Source organism: Panthera pardus, unplaced genomic scaffold (genome assembly GCF_024362965.1).
Source record: "Panthera pardus isolate Hobbes unplaced genomic scaffold, ASM2436296v1 HiC_scaffold_6, whole genome shotgun sequence".
Taxonomy (NCBI): Eukaryota; Metazoa; Chordata; class Mammalia; order Carnivora; family Felidae; genus Panthera; species Panthera pardus.
Window position 1 is genome coordinate 28,759,444 of NW_026526991.1, and position 24,272 is coordinate 28,783,715.

General features: G+C 37.2%; 2 long non-coding RNA genes across 3 annotated transcripts in view; one reads left to right on the top strand and one right to left on the bottom strand.

Moving 5' to 3' along the window:
- LOC109265316 (uncharacterized) overlaps positions 1 to 24,272 on the top strand; it is a 423,571-nt gene that overhangs the window by 376,526 nt on the left and 22,773 nt on the right. For both annotated transcript variants that reach the window (XR_008419525.1, XR_002079117.2), the window contains exon 4: positions 2,385 to 2,500. This is a non-coding gene — a long non-coding RNA (uncharacterized LOC109265316). The remainder of the gene's footprint in view (positions 1 to 2,384; positions 2,501 to 24,272) is intronic.
- LOC109265317 (uncharacterized) lies at positions 1,948 to 7,785 on the bottom strand. The gene is made up of 3 exons (XR_002079119.2): positions 7,536 to 7,785; positions 6,199 to 6,298; positions 1,948 to 2,449 (listed from the first exon to the last, which is right to left on the bottom strand). It is a non-coding gene; the product is annotated as an uncharacterized LOC109265317 (long non-coding RNA).

A 24,272-nucleotide genomic window follows, 5' to 3' on the forward strand; every position in this document is an offset into this window, starting at 1 on the left:
TTTCTATTTCTATCATTCCTTTTATCTTTATTAGTTGGAATTATAATGTAAGGAACAGCTTTCGTTTTTCCCCTGCTAAGCTTCTTTTCTGAAGTCTCTCCATCCGTCCATCCCTGTGTCTTTCCATCCGTCTCCATATTTATATTTTCATCCATGCATTGTATAATTCTATGTAGTACCAAAAAGTTCCATGATACAGATCTATTTAATTTTTCTCATCTAATTGAATTTGTACAGAAGGCTCATAGTGATGACCTTATTCACAGTATTACTACCCTAAGGATAATAATGAAGTTTCAAAAAATTACTACTTTCTATGAGATTAGATCGGAAAACAGGATAAAAATACATTTTTTTTTAATCTTTTGGAAGCTTGTCCATGAGGGCAGATTCATGCTTTCCAAAGTGACCTTGCATCATAGGATGAATCCAAATATATCCATGAAACATGTGTTTGGACTACTTCCTTCAGAGTCTTCTTGTCAAAGATAATACCCAACTGGATTGTAGACTGAAATTGTAAGGCTTGTCTGCAGTAAATCTGATGTTTCAATCAGGTTGACTGTCTGACTCAAGTTCCACACTTTATGCTTATTTGAGAAACAAAACCTCTTACATCTTCTCATGATAACCCTCTCATCTGTCCATGGTATGGTCTGATTTGAACTTCCCAAATTTGGGATTTGAGTGATACTGTTCTATTCTGTTGCCAAGGATATATAGAGAACTCAAAAGATTACAAATGAAATCAACTAGTTAATTTAACTGAAGCACATCGCAACGCATTGCAGAAACGGACATGCTAATCAACTTTCATTCAAAAATGTAAAAGCCTAGGTTTTAAAATTTTTCTTATATATGTCAATTGTGGGCAAAATAATATCATCAGAGATGCCATTTTTTAGTGCCTAACATGTGTCCCCAGTGCTTCACATAACACCCTAGGTCCATGTTGATATCCCAATTTGTCAAATCTGCAGCAGGGGGGTTAGAGAGGCTGCATAATTGGACTGAGCTTAAAGCTAACAGGTGGAAAGGCTGGAATTCAAATCCAAATTTGTCTTAATTTAAGAAGTCATGTTTTCCCTCTGTATTACATTGGTCGTATACCAGTTACCAGTAATAAATACACAGAGGAAAGACGTGGATAGTCTCTGAAATCACTAAGATGAAAAGCTTATGGGATTCCTTAGTAGGATAATTCAGTCTCTTATGTTTAGAGTACAATAGAGTGCTCAAGTTCAAGGTATTTATTTATCTGATTTGGCTTTCCTTGTTTTGTTCTGTTTATCTCTTCCCTTTGAAATATCGGTGTATTTTAAAATCTGTATCTGCTCAAGACATACATTATTTAAAGACCTTAAAATCTGAGAGATAAGGAAGATAATGGCACTTTATCCCCATGATAATTTATAACTAGATCAAGCTAAAAGTGAGCTCACTAAGTTGAATTTTCTGTATCAAACAGCAGGTGGTGGTGCTGGGTTATTCTATCAAGTTTAAGTACTTCTAGAGAGCGCTGTGTTGTTGAACAACATATAACATATATTTTGGTTTCAGAACCATTCACATCATCTTGTTAAGATTTACTTTATAAAATAATACACATGGTGAGGTCTCAAATTATTTGAAAAATAATTACATAAATATAAATCTTTTAGAAGAAGGACGATGATTATATATATATGTTAAATACATATCATTTAAATCATTTAAACAGCTTAGTACTTCACACGATCATTTAAATGGTTGTATTTAAATATGTATTTTGAATAATAAATATGATTTAGCATTGGGGAATAAATATTTATATCAAATATACTCTAAATTTGTAATTATTATAAAATTAGAAGTACTATATGGTAAACACTAAAAAATCTTTGTCATTTAGCAACATAGGTGGAAAATAGATTTATTTTCACTCCTTTAATTCCTCATTGAGTAATGATTACCTTAAACACTTTCAACTAGCCCTATAGCATATACATTTCTATTACTTTTCAATCCACATTCCTATTCCATTATATTCAATATCTCTGCATAATTTATTTTGAGTCCTGGCTGCATTTCCATTCTGAGTTGGTTAAAGCTTAAAGAGAGTGATGTTTTCCAGAATCTTTGATCCAGGACTGGATTTGGTTGAATGGTGGGAAAGGGAGGAGGAAAAAGGAGTGTATTATACTCTTTCACCTTATTGGTGAAAAACTATTTGAATGTTGTGGTTCTGAGGGCCATGATGATGATGATGATGTTATGTTATTTGAACCTGTGTCTTCGAGGTCCCAGGCCACACAATGTAAAGGCAACGCTTATAACCTTGGCTGATGATAGAGAATATTAGGCAGCAGATGGTTTCTCTAAAGATTTCTATTACTGTATTGCAGTGCTGACTTTATGGCAGATGGACTGGAGGAATGAAGGGGCAGGTGGCTGGTGTGAACCAGGGGTCCTGTAGAAGCAGCAGAGGTCAAAGCTGAGGCAGGAGTTGATGAGAAGTAAGGTGAGTTAGTAAAAGGTCTAAAAGTACTGCATATCAGAGTCTATAATGTGGAGATGTGGGGACCACTTACATTTTATTTTAGGACCAATCTATATGACTTCAACATTTTTATTGTGGCCACTGTGACACTGAAACTGAAGTTTGGTGGCAAAGTCATTACCAAACAGTTCTGAATGATCAGCTATACCTATGGCATGGCTGACCTGAGTATATATATGATGACATAATATTCATATATTATATACGATTGTATATTTATATATATCACATACATGTATATAAAAGCAATATATATTATATAGTATATATGTGTATATTATTTATTCTTCCGTTGCAAATCCTACTGAAACAGAAGTTCTGGAGGGTAAGAACTTGGGAATCACCATTGTAAAAAGATTTTCAGTGTAACTAAAATGCACAGTATACTTCTGACTACTGGTTTGGATATTTTCAAAACTATTGCTAAAAGCAATAGCTTCATAATATAATGAAAAAAAGAAAAGAAAAAAACTAAAAGCAGTACAGGTGTAGTAGAAGCATACCAGGCTCAAAATCCATATGTATTTGGAACCCTCTTGTTGGAATAAAAATAACAATTACAAATACAAGTTTAAATGCAGTGCCTTCAGAGGAAAGCTACTTCTGAGGCATAAACATTGAAGCCAATGTCACTTCTTATCAGCCTGGACATGTTTCTGGGCCTTTCTGATTTGAGAATAATGGCCTCCTGGGGCTGTCACGATCCAATGAGCTAACGGCCCTACCTGGACGGTGAAACACCCGACAGCCGTGGAGAGTATCATCCTCTTCATTCATCTCCGATTGCCTACTTCACACGCAAGAGCGTGACGTGAATAGAGAAAACTGCTCAAGATTTTGAGAAGTTCAGTAGGACAATTACGCACACTTGCATCGCCTGCTTTCTCCAGTTTTTCCAGAGAAATCCAAGACTCTTACACACTTAAACCTTTGCATTTGTTGGATAAATGGTTAAATGGTGAATGAATGAATGGATGAGTGAATAAATGAATAGAAGGAAGGCTTATGGCCCATCTGCTGCTATCACAAATATGGCTGCACAGCACTTTAGACGTGACTTGTTCATTTGTGGATTTTAAGCTGATTAAATGCATTCTGGGCTAAATGTGATTAGATGAGATGGGTGGAGTGTATCCGTGAGGGCCTCCTGGAGGAAGGTCGTTTTTGCAAAGCTTCAGAAGGAGCTTGTTTCAAAAAACAAACAAATGAACAAACAAACAACAAAACAAAACAACAAGAGAGGCATCCTAAAGGCCATTTTTTTCATTTCTGTTTCAACGTGAGAGTACCAATAGTGCGAATTCACCTTGTGCAACAGGGCGGTTTCAAGTGAAAAGTATTTAGGCTTTTAAAATAAGCAAAACAAATATTTACTAAGTGTCGTCTGTGGGAAAAAAAACACAGGAAAATTGCAAGGTCTCTAAAAGCTATGTCTTTGTAACCACACTAAATCCTCACCACAGCCCATAGACTCAAGTTTTTCTCTAGAAAAGTAGGGCTTCGGGAGCTTCGTGGCTTCCCAGGATCACAAGATCTTAGATATTAAAAAACAGTGGAAATAAGATTCAGACCCTAATCTCTGATTTAATACCCATGGTCTCCTACTATATCATTTTATGTAACAAAATATTATTTTTTTGCATTTTGTGGAAGTATAAGTAGACAAAGAAATTTTCTGTATTTTAATACTTTCCCTGTTGAGAATATGAATGGCTTTTCATTATTTGCATTAATTTTATAACGTTTTCTAATGGGGTCAAAAAAGGCTACCCGTTTCCTGGTAATGGTACCACACTGTGTCTAAATCCCACCCTTCTCACATATAGATCCCAAATTACACATACACACACCCCACACACATACACATGCATACACACCTGTGTAGACATAGGTACACATATCTAATACTTTTTATATTTTGAAAACAGAAAATTGAATCTTAAAAGGAAACTAAACACAACATTTGGATCCTGGTTTACTGCAATACCAGAACATACGTAGGCTAAAGCACATAGAACTAACTACAAAATAGACCGGTTTATAAACTGAGCTGAAAACTACCAGGAACATTCTGGATATACAGGTGCAACGTGAAATTTATGCTTCTTGGTTTTTTCCTATACCCTCTGTGAATTTTAATTAAACATGTATCAGAAGAAATAAAGATTGGGTGGAAGCTATAGTTTAGAAACAATAAATTTATCAAACAGTCATAAGCAGCTTTTTCTGATTTTTTTTTCTCATTTTATCAGTCTTGCTGTTCTGAAGGACCCTACTTAGACTTGTTCATATAAACAAATACGCCTTGTGTTGTGTGTGTGTCTGAAAAGAGACTTTCAATCTTGTCCCCTTTAGTTGATCTCTAAAACCAAGATAAAGCCATCCTGGTCTTACTCTATAAATATTTAAATGTTTTATTTTTCGCAGTCATTTCTGATGATGCCTCTGCTTTATACTAACAACGTGGCGGGATCTGAAGACACGTGATTTGGGACATATGTTTCTGGTTTGTGATTGGGGTGCAAATTAAATGCAAGAGGGCAATCCCAAACAGAGGGTGTGTGGCCAAATTAAACAAGTTTATGCATCCATAAGGAGAGCCCAGATATAGGAATTCTAATTAGGAAAACAATATGATATTCTCTCTGGGCTCCTGGATTTTCACTCAAAATGTTGAACTTCCTTGGAAGGTCTTCATATTCGCTTTTCATTTGAAGTCCCAGATTATTTTTGCAAAAATCAATCCTACGTGATACTTTTAAAGTATATGCCCTCACTTTCTTTCCAAGGTTCAAGGATTGTGGATGTGTGCTATTGGTTTGATTCCCAAATTCTGGCAGATGTCCCAAAAGAAAAAAAAATGCATAAAACTCTAGACCCAAAAGTGCCCATTAGTTACCTCTAAGCGTGCCAAGTTGTCGAACGATATTACAGTTATGATCTTTAAAGCATTTGTAAAAAATCTGGATAACTTTGTGTAAAAAAGCTGAATTTTATAGCTTCGTCTATGCCAAAGAGATTTCCAACAGAAAGCACCCTGGTAAGCCTAATTATTACTCCACATATGGTACATGGCATCATAAGCTATTTTTGAGGTTTTGGGAAACAGAGAGCCAAGTGACGACCACAACAGGGCGTGCTGAACAATTTTAACTCTGAATCTAACATCCCTAGTTGGCAGAGCATAAGACACAAAATGCTGCTTCAGCGATCCGTCTCTCACATATTTAATTTGAGGGCAAATAATTTAGTTAAAATTTACGGGGTGGGGTGGAGAAGGGAGTGATATACAAGAAGTCAGGATAGTGCACCTAGAGTCAGGGAAGATTGTTCTTCAGAATATCACAGCCGTTATTAGCAAGGGCAGGTTTCATCTCATACTTTAAAATCATGTCAGCGTTTATGACTTTAGCCTTCATTGAGGGAAAAATGCATAATCTGAGTTAGAAGGCAGCTGAAGTTGAACATTAAAAAATTTTAGCTCTCGAATGTGTTAGGCTGTTGCATAAACAAAATAATTTGGGGAGAATGAACTCAGAGAAACATGGAAGCCCTCACCCATTTATCGGAGTTGCCTGTATGCCTTTAACTGATTATGTTTGAAAGGTTCTTCAGAGAAAGAATTAGACATTAAAGAAAGAGGGGTATTTTATACTTACGACTTCAGTGTGTCAGTCCAGTGAGAACTATTTCTAAATCAGTTATGTGGATATCTCAACGTGGCTTCAGATACATTCAGGCATCCTTCTACCTCCATCCCTGAAACATTTTAAAAGTCAATCTTGTCTATTGTTTAGTTGCAGAATCTTTTGCTCAGAGATCATTATGACACTGGAGGGGGCATGCCCATAATGCCTGGGACACTTACAAGGCATTCACACATATTGAATGATAATTATGCTTACATCTCCCACCATCTTTTGTTGGATCTCTAAAGCCTTTGATTCTACAAGTCTGAGAAACTTAGCAGATTCCTGGCACCATTTCCCTCTGGTTTTAGATAAAAGTAAGAATTTCCTTCTCTAGCAAAATTAAGGGATATGGCTTTCCAGTTTTCCGTTCTAAATATTAAAAAAAAAAAAAAAGGACACTGCTTAAAGTTAAGGATTGTCTTCACTAGGGCAGAGTCATTGGGAGCAAATAATTAATATTCCCAGTAGATCTATATTCACGAGCAAGGCCAAAAGAGAATCATGACATCAGCATTTTGGGTGGCTTTTTATTCTTTTGTGGTTATTTCATACTGTTTTAAAACAAAATTAGATATACTTTACTTACTTTATTTAAATATACCAGTTAACAAACGAGGAAAACCAAATCCAGGTTTTAATCCCGCCTTATTTGTATTTGTCAGATGAATGATTTATAAACCTCTGTGGCATAAAACTTCTAAGCATTATAAGATTGGAACAGCTTCATTTTTTCTTTTGAGAATGAACTAGAATTACTGTTCTTTAAATCTGGCCTCTCTTGTTGCTATTGCTGTTTCCTCCAAAAGGTGGCGCTTGTGTAACCTTTTTCTTCCTCAGGGTGCAGAGCGCCTGGGGAGCCAGAGGGACCAGAGTGCATTTTCAGAATTGTTTTTCTTTGACAAACTCCAAGTAGCCACTTCAAAAATCTGCATTTTTGTAACTGCAGGTCCTTTATGTGCAAAGAACCCTTCACATAAGAATTAGTCTGATTTTGTGAAAGAAAAACATGCTTCCTGTCTTGGTTTGGCTTAAACCTTAGAGTTCTTTAACCCAAGTTTATTTTATAACGTCCTTCTTTCCTTCTGATCTTTGACTAAAGTTCTAATTTTTTTTGATAACCTTGATCCATTGGAAGTTGTCTTCCTTCATTAGAATGCAGAAGCAACACACAAGTATGTCTGGACTATATCTAAACAAACCTTTCTGACAGCATAAATCAAGAAGGATCAATCATTCAGACAGGAGAAATCTTTTGAACTGTGGACGGACAAGGCGAGTGAGAGGCACGGAGGGAAAAGGAAAACATGTCGGAGAGATCCTGATGATGAGACAGGAATTCACAGATGAGACTTGAAATCAAGCATGCAAGTGCTTCCCAGCAGTTCGTGTAAATTTGCTTCCAGTCCCCGCAGCTGAAATGGAATTTAAACACAATCTAATGAAGTCCAACACTTCATTTTACAGATGAGAAAACCGAGTCCCAGAAAGGTAAAGGAGTGTGTTCCATGGAGCAAACCGAATTCTGTTTCTATTTCTGGTGACAGGATGCAATGCCATATTGAAGAGATGTGTTAAGTTGCAAGTCATAGAAAATCAAAATCTTAAGATAGTTTCGAAAATTGGAGTCCTTGGGGCGCCTGGGTGGCGCAGTCGGTTAAGCGTCCGACTTCAGCCAGGTCACGATCTCGCGGTCCGTGGGTTCGAGCCCCGCGTCAGGCTCTGGGCTGATGGCTCGGAGCCTGGAGCCTGTTTCCGATTCTGTCTCCCTCTCTCTCTGCCCCTCCCCTGTTCATGCTCTGTCTCTCTCTGTCCCAAAAATAAAAATAAAAAATAAAAAACGTTGAAAATTGGAGTCCTTATAACAACTGTTCTTTGTGTCAGACACATATTATTTTGAGCCACTATGCTGTCTTAGAAGCTTTCCTCCGCTCCATGCAGGGATGTGATCATTCGTTGGCCCCGTAAGTTACAGATCTGTGCCGTCCCATACAGCAGCCATCAGCCACATATGACTATTTAATTGAATTTTAAGTTAATTAAAATTAAGTGAAAATAAAAATTTAGTTCCTCCGTTACTCTAGCCACATTTCAAGTACTCGACAGCTCCATGTGGCAAGAGGCTGCTATATTGGAGGGGCACACATAGAAGTTTCCATCGTTGCTGAAAGTTCTCTTAGGCGGTACTGTTATGGATCACCATTCAGAGCATGAAGAGAGTAGAACAGCAAGTCAGGCACATAGTGTGATGGGCTAATCCAGGGTGTAGCATCTAAAAGTGTGTATCTTATGGGGCGCCTGGGTGGCTCAGTTGGTTAAGCATCTGACTTCAGCCTAGGTCATGATCTCGCCATTCCTCTGACAGCCCCTCCTGAGTTCAAGCCCCTCCTCTGACAGCTCAGACCCTGAAGCCTGTTTCAGATTCTGTGTCTCCCCCTCTTTCTCTGTCCCTTCCCCGCTCACGCTCTGTGTCTCTCTCTCAGAAGTACATAAACATTAGCAAACATAAAATAAAAGTATGTGTTTCATAATCTATGGGTCCCTAAACAACTTCTCAGCCAGCTATGGAAAACCAGCAGGTCTATGTTTTTTTCGACTTCTCCAGCCCTCTTTCTCCTCCTACTTATGCCTTCTCTAATATTCTCCTTTTTTTGAGTGTTTTATAATCTTGTGGGTACCTTATTAATTCCTTCTTGTGTGCATGATTCGATTCCATTCCACAACGTCCAGTGGATACGTACCGTGTGACAGACGTTGCACTTACATAACAAAAAGGAAACATCAGATGCTCAGTCATCACTGAGTGGGTCGGGAGGAAAAGGCGTGTCCAGAGCCCAATCCGCACAGGGACTGAACTTCTCAGACCATTCGAATTGGCAAAAACGAGAATTATGAGCAAAACTATGTAGACCAATAGATGGAAGCTTATTTCGAGGGGTTTAGTGACTTGCCCAAAATAATACTGATGGTAAAAAAAACAAAAAAAACAAAGTGTCCTCGGACTGGAATCCATGTCTTTTTACATGGGGTCCAGTGTTTTTCTCTAATCCATTAACGTCCCAGCGTAGAGACTGATTTACGCCAAATTCATAGTTTCTTTTGATATCTGCCAATGAATCATCAAATAAGTTGTGTCTTGCATATATTGACATTCTTTCTTTTTAAGCCCAATTTTCTCAATCTCTTTGAACAAAGGCAGACTTATATTTGCATGGGCTTTTCTTTGGAGCCCTTAGCCAAGTCCTTCTAAAAGGTCCTTGTGTTGAATTGATCTGTGCTTGATGTTTTACCAATACTTTGAACTCTTAAGTGTTGACAGAGTTTAAATGTGAATTAAACAAGTGCTCTTTCTATTAATAGAAAGGATATATATATTTTTTATCAGCTGGCAGATGAATAAAATCACCTCGTTTGCAGGCAGTCAAGACGACGTGGGTAGTGTGCAGCTCTTCAGGTTTGGTACTTCCCACGATTGTCTGTATAACAGTGTGATTCATTCAGGGACACCTAAATCCAGATGCTATTCGAACTCTAGGTCTTGTATAGATTTTCTCATTCAGTGGCACTCGCGTGGAGATTTGACCACACCACCCCATCAGTCAAGTGGCTTTAACTGGGCCAATTCTTGTCTCTGTACCACATTCTTTGGAAGTGCTTCACCCATACCACGTGCTACTCAGTACGAAGGCTGGTATGCTAGATACTTTCCCCACACATACAAGTTATCGGTCAAATATTAATTTTTATGTTTTGGTGAAGTCTCCAATATCTTGTGTCGCTCAAACTTATTTTAATCGCAGATTGTATCATAGTGGGATGGTAGTGCGTGTATTTATAAAATGAACCTAGTTAGAGATTGTCCTTATCTTCATCCGTAGAAACTTTCGATAACCTATGGTGTTTTCTGATCCTATCCATCAAATTTGCCATACAAGATTTCCCTGACTGAAATTTTCCTAATCTTTCATAGAGCATGACCTGATGATTCCATTATCTTTTTTCACTTTGTCATACTCTCCTGCCAAAACAAATAAAACAAAACAAACTAGCAAAAGTTCTCTCTAGGATGATTTTTCCACTTTTAAGTGCCTCACACCCCTTTCTGTCCAATCCATCAATCCAAAGAGTCTTTTCTTTCTTTCTTTCCTTCTTTCTTCCTTCCTTTCTTTCTTTCTTTCTTTCTTTCTTTCTTTCTTTCTTTCTTTCTTTCTTTCTTTTTTAATGTTTATTTATTTATTTTGAGAGAGAGAAGGAGAGAGAGTGTGTGTGTGCGTGAGCAGGGCAGGTGCAGAGGGAGAGAATCCCAAGCAGGCTCCACACTGTCAGTGAAGAGCTTGTCACAGGGTTTGATCTCACAACTGTGAGATCATGACCTGAGGCGAAATCAAGAATGCAATGCTTAACCAACTGAGCCACCCAGGCATGCCAAGAGTCTTTTCTTTCTTACCTACAATTGACTTGTTTCCCTCTTTCAAGGCTTTCCTCTAGTATCTCAGAATTCAAAGATTCTCATAACCAACAATACTGTTCATGTGTTTTAAATACACTCTTCTTTGCATAAGAAAGTACATTTATACATTGAATCATATATACTGGTCAGTGTCAAGAAATAAATTAACGTTTTCATAACACAATACTCCCTAGCTTTGTGACTTTGGGCAAGTAACTAACATTCTGGTCTCTAACGTTCTCATCTGAAAAATTACGTAAAAGTATATAATAAAAAGAATTTAATACAAATTATAATAAAATATAACAAAAAACACAACAAAAAGAATTATCTTTTTAAAATTGAATTATTTTTAAAGAATTTTTCTTTTTAAAAAGAAATAAAAATATTGCTGGTATTCTGTTTCTCTCAGTCATTTGTCTTTGAAAAGGATCTGTTAAGGAAAACAGTACCTCGCAATTTTATTCCCTAATAGCTGTGTGACAGAGAATAACTCAATATATTCTTTTCTAGAATTTGTTATCACTAATGAAAGTAATTTGAAAAAAATTTTTTGGTCGAAGATAAAATTTGTCATTTTCTTGAGGATTTTTATGACTCTCTGCTAGTAAGAATGGAGCTGGATATTTTGCAAGATAAATAAATCCTGAAACGAACTACAAAAATAAGAAAAAAAACCTTTTTTAAAAAAATTTTTTATTTAGAAAAAAAACTTTCATATGTTCAGCTTAAAAGTAGTTTTGTGCCATTAAAATGTATCCCAGTTAATATTACATAGCATTAGAAAACTCCCCCATATTCTTGAATAATCCACATCTGGAAATTGGCTGCACACTGAAAATGACATTTGTACTGATTTCGGCTGGAATCGTTTGTATTTGTTCTGTGGCTTGGGAATCTCTCCATCCAGGGAAGGAGCACAGAGCTGACTTTCTCCTGGTCATTTCTGCAATACACACACCTCTCTCTCATAGCCACAGCACATTTTCACCAAATGACTTGGTTTTTGTTTTTTTGTTTTTTTGTTTTTGTATCTTGATCACATTGAGATACGTGGCACTTACTATTTCAAGACATTTTGTATACAACAGGCAAATTCTAAATCAGAGTGATTACTTGAAAAATATTTTAGAAACCAAAATAGACCATCACTTTCTAGACTTTTCTTTTAAATATTTTTTTTAATGTTTATTTATTTTTGAGAGACAGAGTGTGAGCAGGGGAGGGGCAGAGTGAGAGAGAGAGGGAGACACAGAATCTGAAACAGGTTCCAGGCTCTGAGCTGTCAGCGCAGAGCCCACGTGGGGCTCAAACTCACAAACTGGGAGATCATGACCTGAGCCAAAGTCGGATGCTCAACCGACTGAACCCTCCAGGTGCCCCTACACTTTTCTTTTAAAAAAGTTACTTACGTGGTCTATCTACTAACTACACGCTAACTTAATCTTGCTGTGGCCCCAGCTCAAATCTCAGGTATTCCAATGAAACCTTGCTCTTGTTTGGGTTCCTGTTATGAATACTTAAAGCACATGTCGTTCATTGCCATAAGTGCCCCTCAGTATGACTCTATTGTCCACAGAGAAAATGTTAGATCCTGAAGTACATGAACTATTTATGTGTCCTTGACATGAGCAAAGCACCAGCCAGACTGTAATACTTCTCCCCAATATATACATTTAATAAAATTATATCACACAAAAATTACTTAGGACAAATTAGTCTTGAGCAACCCAAACCGGTAAGTGGAGAAAAAGAACAATTAACATAAACAATTTGCTTTTATCAATTTGACCACATAACTTTGTATTCAGTTGGCATGTAATCACTACTTACTGATTTGCCGTGAAAGACCTTTGCTCCTTTCTGATTCTATGTTTGCCAACATGCAGTTTATATTTATCATGCATTTTGTGATATTACTAGTCATACAAAAGGACTGTATGAGAATTGAACTCATTTGAAAATGACAAATAGTTTATACTAGATCATCATGTGAAAGTAAATGGCTTCCATTATTTTATAAAATGACTTTAACATTTTGCATCTATGGATTATGGTCTGATAATTACAAATCTGAGCCTGAGAGAGTTAGCAAACTGCTTTTCTGATATTATTTAAATAGCAAAGATTTTTATGCTATCCTGTCTCAAATTTAAGAATGTGGAGTCACTGTATTCTGAGGTTTCTTCTCAACAGAACTCACTGGAAATTCAAGGGATACTGGAAACTATAATTTTGCTGTAGCTTGAATTTGCCCAGATTAAAGGCAGGACAAACTTCAGAACAAACTTTCCTCTGGCTAAATTTCAGTACGACTCTAGGCCAAATACTTTTTTTCCCTCTGTAAAATAATTTTTTTAAAAAAGTTTTTTTTAAATAAAAAAGTTGTTGTTTTCATTGAAAATGATTTTCATTCATCTTCTCATAATTATGACAAATTTCTCTAATCTGACATTTTTAGACATTTTGAACTCTAAGCCTTTTCATGAAAATTTTGTTTCATTTTTATTTTTTTTATTTTTCAAAACCCTCTAAATCACCTAGAATTAGGACTGAGGATTAAAGAATTTCCCACCACAGCCATCAATAGATCTGTTTAACGTCAACAAACAAGCAATGGATGAATGGATAAAATGACGTTGACAAATTCTTTTATTTACATGCAATAAAAAATAGAGACATTGTCTTTTATTTCGATGAATATTTATATCCTTAACATAAAGTGAAGTCATGGAAACATGCCCATCTGTTTATTTTTTAAAATCTGTGGTGTCAACAGTTTGGAAGTTTCCAGTAAAAAAAAAAAGGAATGAAGGCATTCTTGTGGGATGTAGTCAAATCAAGGAATTCTATCCAAATGTTGGAAACAGACAAAAATTTTGGCATATTTGCCAGAAAAGTTTGTATCAAGCTTTTCATTTTTATAATTTAAAAACACCCTTTTAACTGATCTATACATATTGATATGTGTGTGTGTATGTGTGTGTATATATATATATATATATATATATATATATATATATATAATTGGAAGCAAAGTACTAAGGAGATTCCATGTTGTTTAATAGTTGTGAAAGCCTAGATGACATGAAACACAATTTAGAAGCTGACAGTATGGATTAGCCACCAGCATGAGAGGAAGGTATTGAAATGGGGAAGAATCTCCCTTATCGGAGTATCACTTACTGGGACTTGGCTAGGAACGTAACACTAGAGAATAGCAAAAAAGCACGTTTGGTTGTTCTTTCTTTGTTCCTTTTTGCCTGTGTTCCATCCTGCTCTACCCCATCTGGGTCTTAGAAGGTTAATTTTTGAAAACTGCCTCTCTGTGGCTCCCTTGCCAGCCAGCCTCTGCTTAGAAGCAGCCAGTGGACTGAGAAATGAAGGCAAAAGGAGAGTTAGTGGCCGCTTCTCCCTTCTCCCTCCCTCTATAGGCACTAGTCCTAGGTAGTAAGCACGTTCCTCTTCCCCACCAGGAAACCCCTCCTTTGCAATTCTAATTCTCAGTGAACTCTGATAACACCATTTCTTCCTCTTGTCTCTTTAGTCCTATGGGTGGAAACAACTTTGCACTGTTGCTAGTCTCTGGGTGCCCCAGTACCCCTGTTTGTTCCTTTTACATGTCCCCACATGTGATCAGGACCACAATCCATAAAAATAACTTGAGCGTTTATTTTTTAAATTTTATTTAAATCCAAGTTAGTTAACATAGAGTGTAATAATGGTTTCAAGAGCAGAATTTAGTGATTCATCACTTACATAGAACACCCAGGGCTCATCCCAACAAGTGCCCTACTTAATACCCATCACCCATTTAACCCATCCCCCACCCACCTCCTTCCAGCAACCCTCAGTTTATTCTATGTATTTAAGAGTCTCTTATGGTTTGCCTCCCTCCCTGTTTTTATCTTGTTTTTCTTTCCCTTCCGTTAAGTTCATCTGTTTTGTTTCTTAAGTTCCACATATGAGTGAAATTATATATTTATCTTTGACTGAGTTATTTTGCTTAGCATAACACAGTCTAGTTTAATCCATGTTGTTGCAAATCGCAAGATTTCATTCTTTTTGATTGCCAAGTAACATTCCATTGTGTATATATATCACATCTTCTTTATTCATTCGGCAGTTATTAACATTTGGGCTCTTTCCATAATTTGGCTATTATTGATAGTACTTCTTTTTTTTTAATTTTTTTTAACTTTATTTTTGAGAGAGAGACAGAGTGTGAGTGGGGGAGGAGCAGAGAGAGAGGGAGACACAGAATCTGAAGCAGGCTCCAGGCTGTGAGCTGTCAGCACACAGCCCGATGGGGGGCTCGAACTCACGAACCGCGAGATCATGACCTGAGCTGAAGTTGGATGCTTACCGACTGAGCCACCCAGGCACCCCGATAGTACTTCTATAAACATTGGGGTGCATGTGCCCCTTCAAATCAGCATTTTTAAATCTTTTGGATAAATACCTAGTAGTGCAATTGCTGTGTTATAGGGTAGTTCTATTTTTAACTTTTTGAGGAATTTCCATACTTTTTCCAGAGTGGCTGAACAGTTTGCATTCCCACCAGCAGTGCAAAAGGGTTCCTCTTTCTCCACATCCTCACCAACATCTGTTGTTCTCTGAGTTGTTAATGTTAGCCATTCTGACAGATGTGAGGTAGTTTCTCATTGTGGTTTTAATTTGTATTTCCTCTATGATCAGTGATGTTGAGCATCTCTTCATGTCTGTTAGACATCTGGATACCTTCTTTGGGAAAGTGTCTGTTCATGGGTGCCTGGCTGGCTCAGTCAGTTGAGCGTCCGAGTTCAGCTCAGGTCATGATCTCACAGCTCCTGAGTTCAAGCCCTGTGTCAGGCTCTGTGCTGACAGCTCGAAGCCTGGAGCCTGCTTCGGATTCTGTGTCTCCCTCTCTCTCTGCCCCTAACCCACTTGCATTCTGTCTCTGTCTCTCTCAAAAATAAATAAACATTGAAAAAAAAAGTGTCTGTTCGTATCTTTTGCCCATTTCTTCATTAGATTATTTGTTTCTTGGGATTTAAAAGTAGATATGGTCACAATATGAGAAGCAAAGTTGTGCTTTGTTTATTGTCTCATGGACTGTGGGAATATGATGAATTATTAAGTCACTTAGATAAGTATTCATTATGAGTATTAAAAACTAATTCATTTTCATTACTGGATAAATAATACATAACATAGAAAAGTTAAATAGAAAAGGAAGTAATAATTAACCTTACTGATTGATTACAGTGTGTTAGCTGCATCCCCATGAGGTAGGCACTGTTATCGTCCCATTTTAAAATACAGGACTCAAACTATTGCCGGGTGAAATGACTCATATAAGGCTATGCAACAATGGAATGGCTGAAGGAGAAGTTGAACTGAGGCAGATTGACTCTCAAGCTTTCACTCTGAATCACTAAACACTAGTACCTCTTGGAATGGAATGAAGAAATGAGAGGAAATGGCATTTATTATCTACTATGTTCCAGGGAGTGCACGAGATGCTTCCATATGTACTACCTCAGAACCGCCCTTTCAGAAATAGGTGACACGGTCAATCATTCTGTTACGGGAAAGTCTGTCTTTCCTGAGTTTCTGTGACACCACACCCTACTCTGGTTTTCCTCCTCTTTTCTGGCTATTCTTTCATTTTCCTTTGCTTGCTCTTTCTTCTCTAGTCAACCTTTAAATGTGCAAGCATTTTGAGTTTCCTTCTTGCTTTTGTTCTTCCTGGTTGAGTGCATCTAATGAAGCGGCTTTAAAATGCCAGTGATATGCAGATGACTTTGGAGTGCGTGGGTGGCTCAGTCCGTTCAGCATCAGGCTCTTGATTTCCGCTGAGGTCATGATACCGCGGTTTGTGAGATCAAGCCCTAGGTCAGGCTCCACACTGCCCCTTCTCTGCCCCTCCCCCACTCATGCCTCTGTGTGTGTGTGTGCACACGCGCGTGCACATACTCTCTCTCTCTCTCTTTAAAAATACATAAACTTTAAAAAAATAAAATGCCAGTGATATGCAGATGACTTTGATGTTTCTATTTCTAATTCGTATCCTCTCCTAAACGTTAACCTGTATGTCCAACCGCCTCCTGGGCATCTCCCTTTGGGTGTCCAGTAAGCATCACAGACTTAAGACAGCCAAGTGACAATGCTTGATTCATTTCTCCAGCCTGCTTCTCTCTTTGTCATCTCCATTTCCTTAAATAGCACAATTATCTATTCCAACTAATCAAGTTAAACATTGAGGAATTATCCTGGAATATTCATGCTTTCCTTCCCCTAATATCAATGCCTTCAGTCAGCTCTCTATGCCGAGATCCAAGTCTCTCCCTGCCCACAACCATCATCTTTGGATCCATTCACTGTGATAGTTTCTTCACTGATCATGCTGTTGCCAATCTTTCTCTCCTTCAAGGCTGTCTACTCATGGCTGCCAAAATGATGATTTTAGGCATGTCATGCCACTTTACTGCTTAAAACTCTTTATTGGTTTCCAAACAAAATGCATTCTGACTTCTTGCATAGGATCAAAACCTTACTTAAGCTGGTTTCTGTTGAATGAATGGATCCTATTAGCTACTCTACCCCCTTGAAAAGATGGTACATTAATTTATTTATTCCTGCAAATTATATGCACACCCATTTTTTTCTCTCAAGGAATATAAACTTCTTGGTCAGGACTGGATATTGTCATAAACTCTGTGTTGATAGATAGAAGACAAAGACAGCAGTTTTGTTCAAAGCCTAGTAACAATTTTTCCTTGGCTTATCCCCAAACCGTTCCCAAAGAGCTCTTAAGTATAAAATGAAAGGAAGGCAGACATTTTATATCAATGTTTAAAGTGAATTTGTTGAAGAAATACGCTTTTTATTGGCATCGTCTTAATTCGACATTGTTAAATAATGATGTTATTTAACAATAACAGTGTTGATAATTTTTAATCAGTTGGGGAATTTATAATTTAAAAAACCCATACCAAAGAATTGAATCATTTACACATATGGTTATGATCAATATTCTCCTTACAAAAAATAATTTCCTATCAAGTGGTTTTGATTCACACTGGGAGGAAAGAACACAAAGATTTGTGTTAATAATTCAGTGATTGACATGCAACATGATACATGCATTCTACTAAGCCAGACATCCAAGTGATATGCCTCCATAGGGATTCCATCTTGTCCATGGTGAGAAAGAAATACATTATGGATAATGACTCTGAGGAGTGCCTGGGTAACTCAGTCGGTTAAGTGTCCGACTTCAGCTCAGGTCATGATCTTGCAGTTCCTGAATTTGAGCCCCGTGTGGGGCTCTGTGCTGACAGCTCAGAGCCTAGAGTCCGCTTTGGATTCTGTGTCTCCCTCTCTCTCTGCCCCTTCCCTGCTTGTACTCTCTCTTTCTCTCTCTCTGTCTCTCTCTCAGAAGTAAATAAACATTTAAAAAATTTTCAAAAAATAATGACTCTGAAATTGCCAGAAATTTAGTTTACTGCACAACTTGCTGCTTTGACAATGGTGAGTGTATTAATATGTTGTTCCAAGTTAATCTTTTGTACAACTATTTCCTTTTTGTGCCCAAAGAAATCACAAAGGGAATATCTGATCCTGTTTATTCCAAATAAGTAATGAATCAAGCTTTATTTTCTTTCTTGCCTTGTAAAACTATTGCCAAAAGAAATTACTACCAGTAAGAAGTAAGGAAATTTGGTCCTTAAAACAATTCAAATTGGAGACTATGTTAGATTTTACTTAGGTTTTTATTCCAACGTGCCAAGTTGATATCTTCATCTACATTCACTCAGGGACACTTTCAATAATAAGTATTTTTATGTTTATTTTTAAAAATAAAGATACAGATGCGATGGTAAAAATGTGCAAATATATAGACAGTGACCATAATTTTATGGGAGTGACTCTCTTATATGACTTATAAAGTGATCCTGATGAAAACTCCCAGGAAGTGTTTCAAAAATGTCTTGAGCAATAGAAACATCATTGTATGACATCTCCCCCAATGACTGTTATGGAAGACAGCAGCTATTTCTATGTGTATATTCTGCTGAAATTATAATTTTTTAAATTATATCTAATGCTTGATCATTTTTCCCTTTGTCCTTAACATGACAGCCATTTGGCTCTGCCCTACTTTTCTGTACTTCTCAAATGTTTTTTTAATGAGATACATCACAATCAGTAATGATTCATGTGGTTGTTTGCTTTTGGATAATTTCCTCTCCTTCCTCTGATAAACTCTGAAATAGATTTGAGAACATTGAGTAATGGCAGAATTGGATATGAACCAAGACCAATTAGATGTTTAAAAATTATAGTGCTGCCAATCACATAGGATTGATCTTTCCCGGGAGTATATGCAGCTGAAAATATCCCCGAAATGAAGTTATCTCCTTTTAGTCCCTGTAATTCCTATGTAAACATTACTGAAGTCTTAACAACGTATATGTAAGGAATGGGATAGTAACTACTATTAAGCACGACTTTCATAACCCAAATTCATTTATGAGATGTTCAAGGCTGTCCTCTACTATGACCTGAAGGGAAAAGGGAAAGGCCTTAGTTTTTTGTGGGTGGTGATTAAAAAACAAAACACAAAAAACACAGGTCTTAGGGAAATGGTGAGGCCCAACACTGAGAAGGCCAGCAGAGTCATGGCAGAGTGTTTCCATTTTCAGTTGAGGAGAGTTGATCCTCTGACTGACAAAGACTCTCTCCTTGATCAAACTTCAGTCAGGTTCCTTTAAGCCCCCTTCTCAACTAGGCCTCATCCTTGGACCTTGTCCTTGGGCCTGTCTAGCCCAGTTTTTGCAAGAATCCTGCTAGGTCAATTTAGGGAGAGTCCCCAGACCTGGGATCTGACCATGCTTGATATCTAATCATATTCTTCATCCCTTTCCATCCCTCAGATGACAGCTGATTATCCTGGCCTGTCTTCAGCAAGAATCCCCCCTACCTTGATGTCTTCTCTTAGTGATTTTTCATCCACCAATCCCCCTCATCTACTCATTGGCTATAAATCCCCAGTGTTCTAGCTGTACGTGGAATTGAGTCCAGTCCTAGACTGAAGGCTCTTCAGAATAAAATCTGTTTTTATCACTTTCAACTTCTATCTGGCTCTGTATTTTCTGCAGATCTCATGTATCTTTGAAAAGAAGGTGGGACAATATGTTGCTAGTAATGAGTAAGAGTGAGAGAGTGGCAGAAGAACCAAAAGAGAGAGGAAGGTCTGTTGCTGTTCACCAAGCCAAAGGTCAAATATACTCCAAGTGTCTGTGCCACAAATGAATGGAACCTCTCCGAGTTCCTCCACAGGGATGGAGTTCTTAGTTTCACCTTTGCAGACTCCTTTCCTCCACGCTTTACAACCAGTTGGCCATTGGTCTTTACTCTTTACCCTGCGGCTTTATTTTACCATGTTTTTTCACTTACGTTAGTCTTTCCACCTCTTAAAAATAATTGCTACCCTTGTGATGCAATCCCTTTCCATCAGCATTTAATACAGTTAGAATTTGTCAAAGCTTGAACTGATGTCATCTTTTTCCTTTTTAACAGGGAATCATAAAAATAATAAACTTTGTGATTTTAATTATTTAATGTTTATTTTGAGAGAGAGAGAGAGAGAAAATGAGTGGGAGAGGGGCAGAGAGAGTGGGAGAACAGAATCCAAAGCAGGCTCCAGGTTCTGAGCTGTCAGCACAGAGCCCAACGCAGGGCTCGAACTCATGAACCATGAGATCCTGACCTGAGCCATGGTTGGATGCTTAACGAACTGAGCCACCCAGGAACCCCTGTGATTTTAATTTGCAAATGTAATTTGCAATTTGTAATTTTTTATTTACATTCAATTTGAATGTAATTTTTTGTTTCCCTCGTGACTTCTCTTGCCATATTTCTCCTTGGCTTCAGGATCTATTCCTTCTCGGCTTCTGCATGGACTTTCCTGGTTACTTTAGTTCAAAACACAACAGGATTTATCTCATTTTCTATTGCCTCTCTAATTGCTTCTCTAGATGACTTCTAATTGTTTCTCTAGATAACTTCTCCCATTTCTTCTTTCCTGCCCAGTAGACTCAGATGGATTTCCTTCTGCCTGTTCTCGGCAGCAAGGGTTCCATTCCCCAAAGAGATGACCTATAACTTTCATAAAGTCTTTCCTTTGCCTTTTTGTTTTGCCACTGCCTGAAAAACATCTTAATTTTCCTTTTCTCTTCAAAAGCCTTTTCATCCTGTGTTCCTTTGTCTTAATGGCTTTTGGGTATCCCCTACATTATGCAGATGTTAACGCTCAAGTTTTTAAGCTCCCCGTTCATTCTAAGTCATTGAAGCTGAACCAGCTGCATCTGTCTCCATTCATTTTGATCTATTACTGAAAAGTTCACTCAAACATGTTCTTCTCTACACAAATTTTGTGCACCACACTCTTCGCCTTACTTTTTAAAGCAAGTTGCTTCCCAATACAGATTACCCGAAGTTTTTTTCCAATCTGGGGGGGCCTTCCCTGTCTTATTTATCACTACCCCAAATTCATATCCCTTATCCAAATTCCAAATTAGAGTCTTATTGTAATGTCTAGTATGTCAGAAAGACTCTTAACCATATATCACAGGGCCACTTCTTTTCATTATCTCTCTAATTACTATGGAAGCCATAACCTTCTACTTTGCTACTCAAAGTGTGGTACCTTGACCAGCGCTATCACCTGGGAGCTTGTTAGAAATGTAAGTGTTCAAACTTAACCACAGACTTTTTTGAATTATAACCTGCATTCTAACAAATGTCTAGGTAATATGTATTCACAGTAAAGTATAAGAAACACCAGTGTGCTACGATTCATAAACTTGAGGGTACATGAGAGTCATTTGAGTGCACTCAAATATTTTGTGATTGGAACCCAAATAATATTGTCTCAAAACATCCTAGCTTCTCTTGGAGTTCATAAATAGCGATTGCAGTTACTATGCTCTTTTTCCTTATTCAGATTTACCACTCTCCTTCCCAGCATGCATCGTGGTCACACAGATAAACTTCTTCCCACGACCGTGGTCAAGGTAAGACAATTATTAATGAACATTTTACTAATGGACCTTTTACTAATTTTACTAATGGACAATTGAAAAAAAAGAAATTATATTATTAAATTATATTCTTACGGTTACCCAGCTAATCACAAGTAGATTGAACATACGCACTCAAAATCCTTAACCCTAATTTTTTGTTTCCCTCATGACTTGGTCTAAAATTTGGGCTATCACCATGTTGTTGTTTGCTGAATAAATATACAATGCTATAAAGGTTATTTTTGTTCCATTTCTCTAAATATTTTTTTTAATATTAAGACACTTAGGTTCTAAATTATTGTTAAAGATACATTTGGAAATATAATTATATCTGTAACATTCCACTAAGCATACCTTGGGGGAGAATAATCAAAAGAAATTAAAGTTTTAGAAATTGTATGTAAAGAGCATTCAGTATTTCTTTTAGAGATGCACAGAGGTTGGTGATAAAATTTCACGAGACAAAATATAGTAAGTTTACACATCTTGTGGAAAAGATTGCCACAACCGTCCAGTGGTACGTGCCGTCCTCTTTAAACTTTTACCGTCCCTTGCCCCGGCCATTCGTCTTGACACTCTTCTTCCTAACCCGCCCATTAGCTGGTTATTTTTCTCTTTATATCCAGGCAAACGTTATCATTTCTCCTCTTCCTCTATTATAAATCTCTCTAAAATGGATTTTGGAGGGGTATGGAAGAAATGGAAAGCACATTGAGGTACCTTAAAAGCTTTTTGAACGTTCATAAAAAATTAAGCACTACTCATTTTCACAGTGAAAGTGGAGTGACAGCCTAATTTGAGAGTCTCAACGAGTGTCCCTAAATAATTAGCTAAATTTTATAATATACTCGAATGCACAATAAATCTGTTAGCTAGTGGTTTGGGCATGTAATTAGGTAATAGCTGAAATCAAACTATGTGACTGTTACATAATTTAAAATCCAGTTAAAATACCTCATTATATATATTTTTTCGTTTCTCTGTTGCTCTTGAAACTTAATTATTGACACAGTATGACTTAAAATGTGGAAATAAATGTTATGGATGAAATCCGAATCAGAGAGGCAATATGCAGAATGAATGTAAAATTTTGGGAGCTTATGAACTTTGAATCTTGCACTTACTTGTGAACTTGGATACATGTTAGAGTGATGCCAATAAATGACCTAGGCTTTCTAAGTATCAGATTCCTTACCTGAAATGTATACGTATGAGGTGATTTTTAAATCTTTCTTTCTCTCTTCATATATACATATATTCTACCATACTACCTATAAAAGTTTATTCTTTAGCAGGCTATATACCATGATTATAATAGATAAATCCTAGTTACAATGTAGGAGGAAGACTATCACAAATTGGGCAGCAGAATTTGCACTTTGAACAGAAATTCACTAACATAAGAGGTTTCTCTAAGAACTCCTGGAGTAAAACCAACTTTTGAGTGGAAAACAAAATTCCACCTTGATTTAGCAGTAGTGAAAGGAGTCAAAGGCTTGAGACATTTTGCAGTCTGGAAACCCAATTTTCAATTTTTAAGAGTAGAATGTTTGGTAATACTATTTAGTCCACAATTGAAATGAGGGAAATAGATGTCATTTTCCACTGAATCTTAACAGAGGTTTATGGGAGGATGTCTTTTGAATAAAATAACAGAGACATCTCTCTGATTCATTTCCTGATCTGACTACATCAAGTTTTAACAAGGGTCTTTATGGAATATTACAACACCTGATTATTGTGGAGGAGCTGGGTTTATTCTGTCATCCCCAAGGCCCCTCAAATAAGTACACCTGTCAGAGACTGAATCCAATATTTGGTATCAGGTGATTATCCCTGACCTTGAAGAACTCATGATTTAAGGTGGGTACCATGTATATATAGTCAGAAGGTTAAAATACAATCTGATACATACTAAAGTAGAACTCCAAACAGTACAATGGAAGGTGCCTGGATGGCTCAGTCGGTTAAGCGTCCAACTCCTGGTTTCAGCTCAGCTAATGATCTCATGGTTTATGGGTTCAAGCCCCACATTGGGCTCTGCACTGACAGTGCACACTCCCTCTTTTTCTGCCCCTCCCTCGCCCCCATGCTCTCTCTCTCAAAATAAATAAATAAACTTAAAAAACATTTTTTTAAAGAAGACAAAAATGAAAAACAGCTATACGCCCAAAGGATTTAGGAAGGCTTCAGAGCTTTTGCCACTTGAGTAGAGTCTAAAGGGATGCATGAGAATCCACCACCCAGAACAGGGTCAGAAGGATCTTCCTGCAAAGGAAATGGTATCTCCAAATGCAAGAAGCTATGGCAAAGTCTGTGGCTTTGGTGGTGGGCAGTGCTGGCAGAATAGTGGTGTCAAGGTCAGAATGATGTGCAGAAATTAATGGAGAGCTATATGTAACATATTAAGACCTTCAGCTCTTTTCTTATAGGTATTGAAGAAAAAACATCAAAGTTCTTTTTGGAGGAAATTGAGAAGCTTGGATTTTTTGGTTTTCAAAAAATAACTTTGGCAAAAGTGT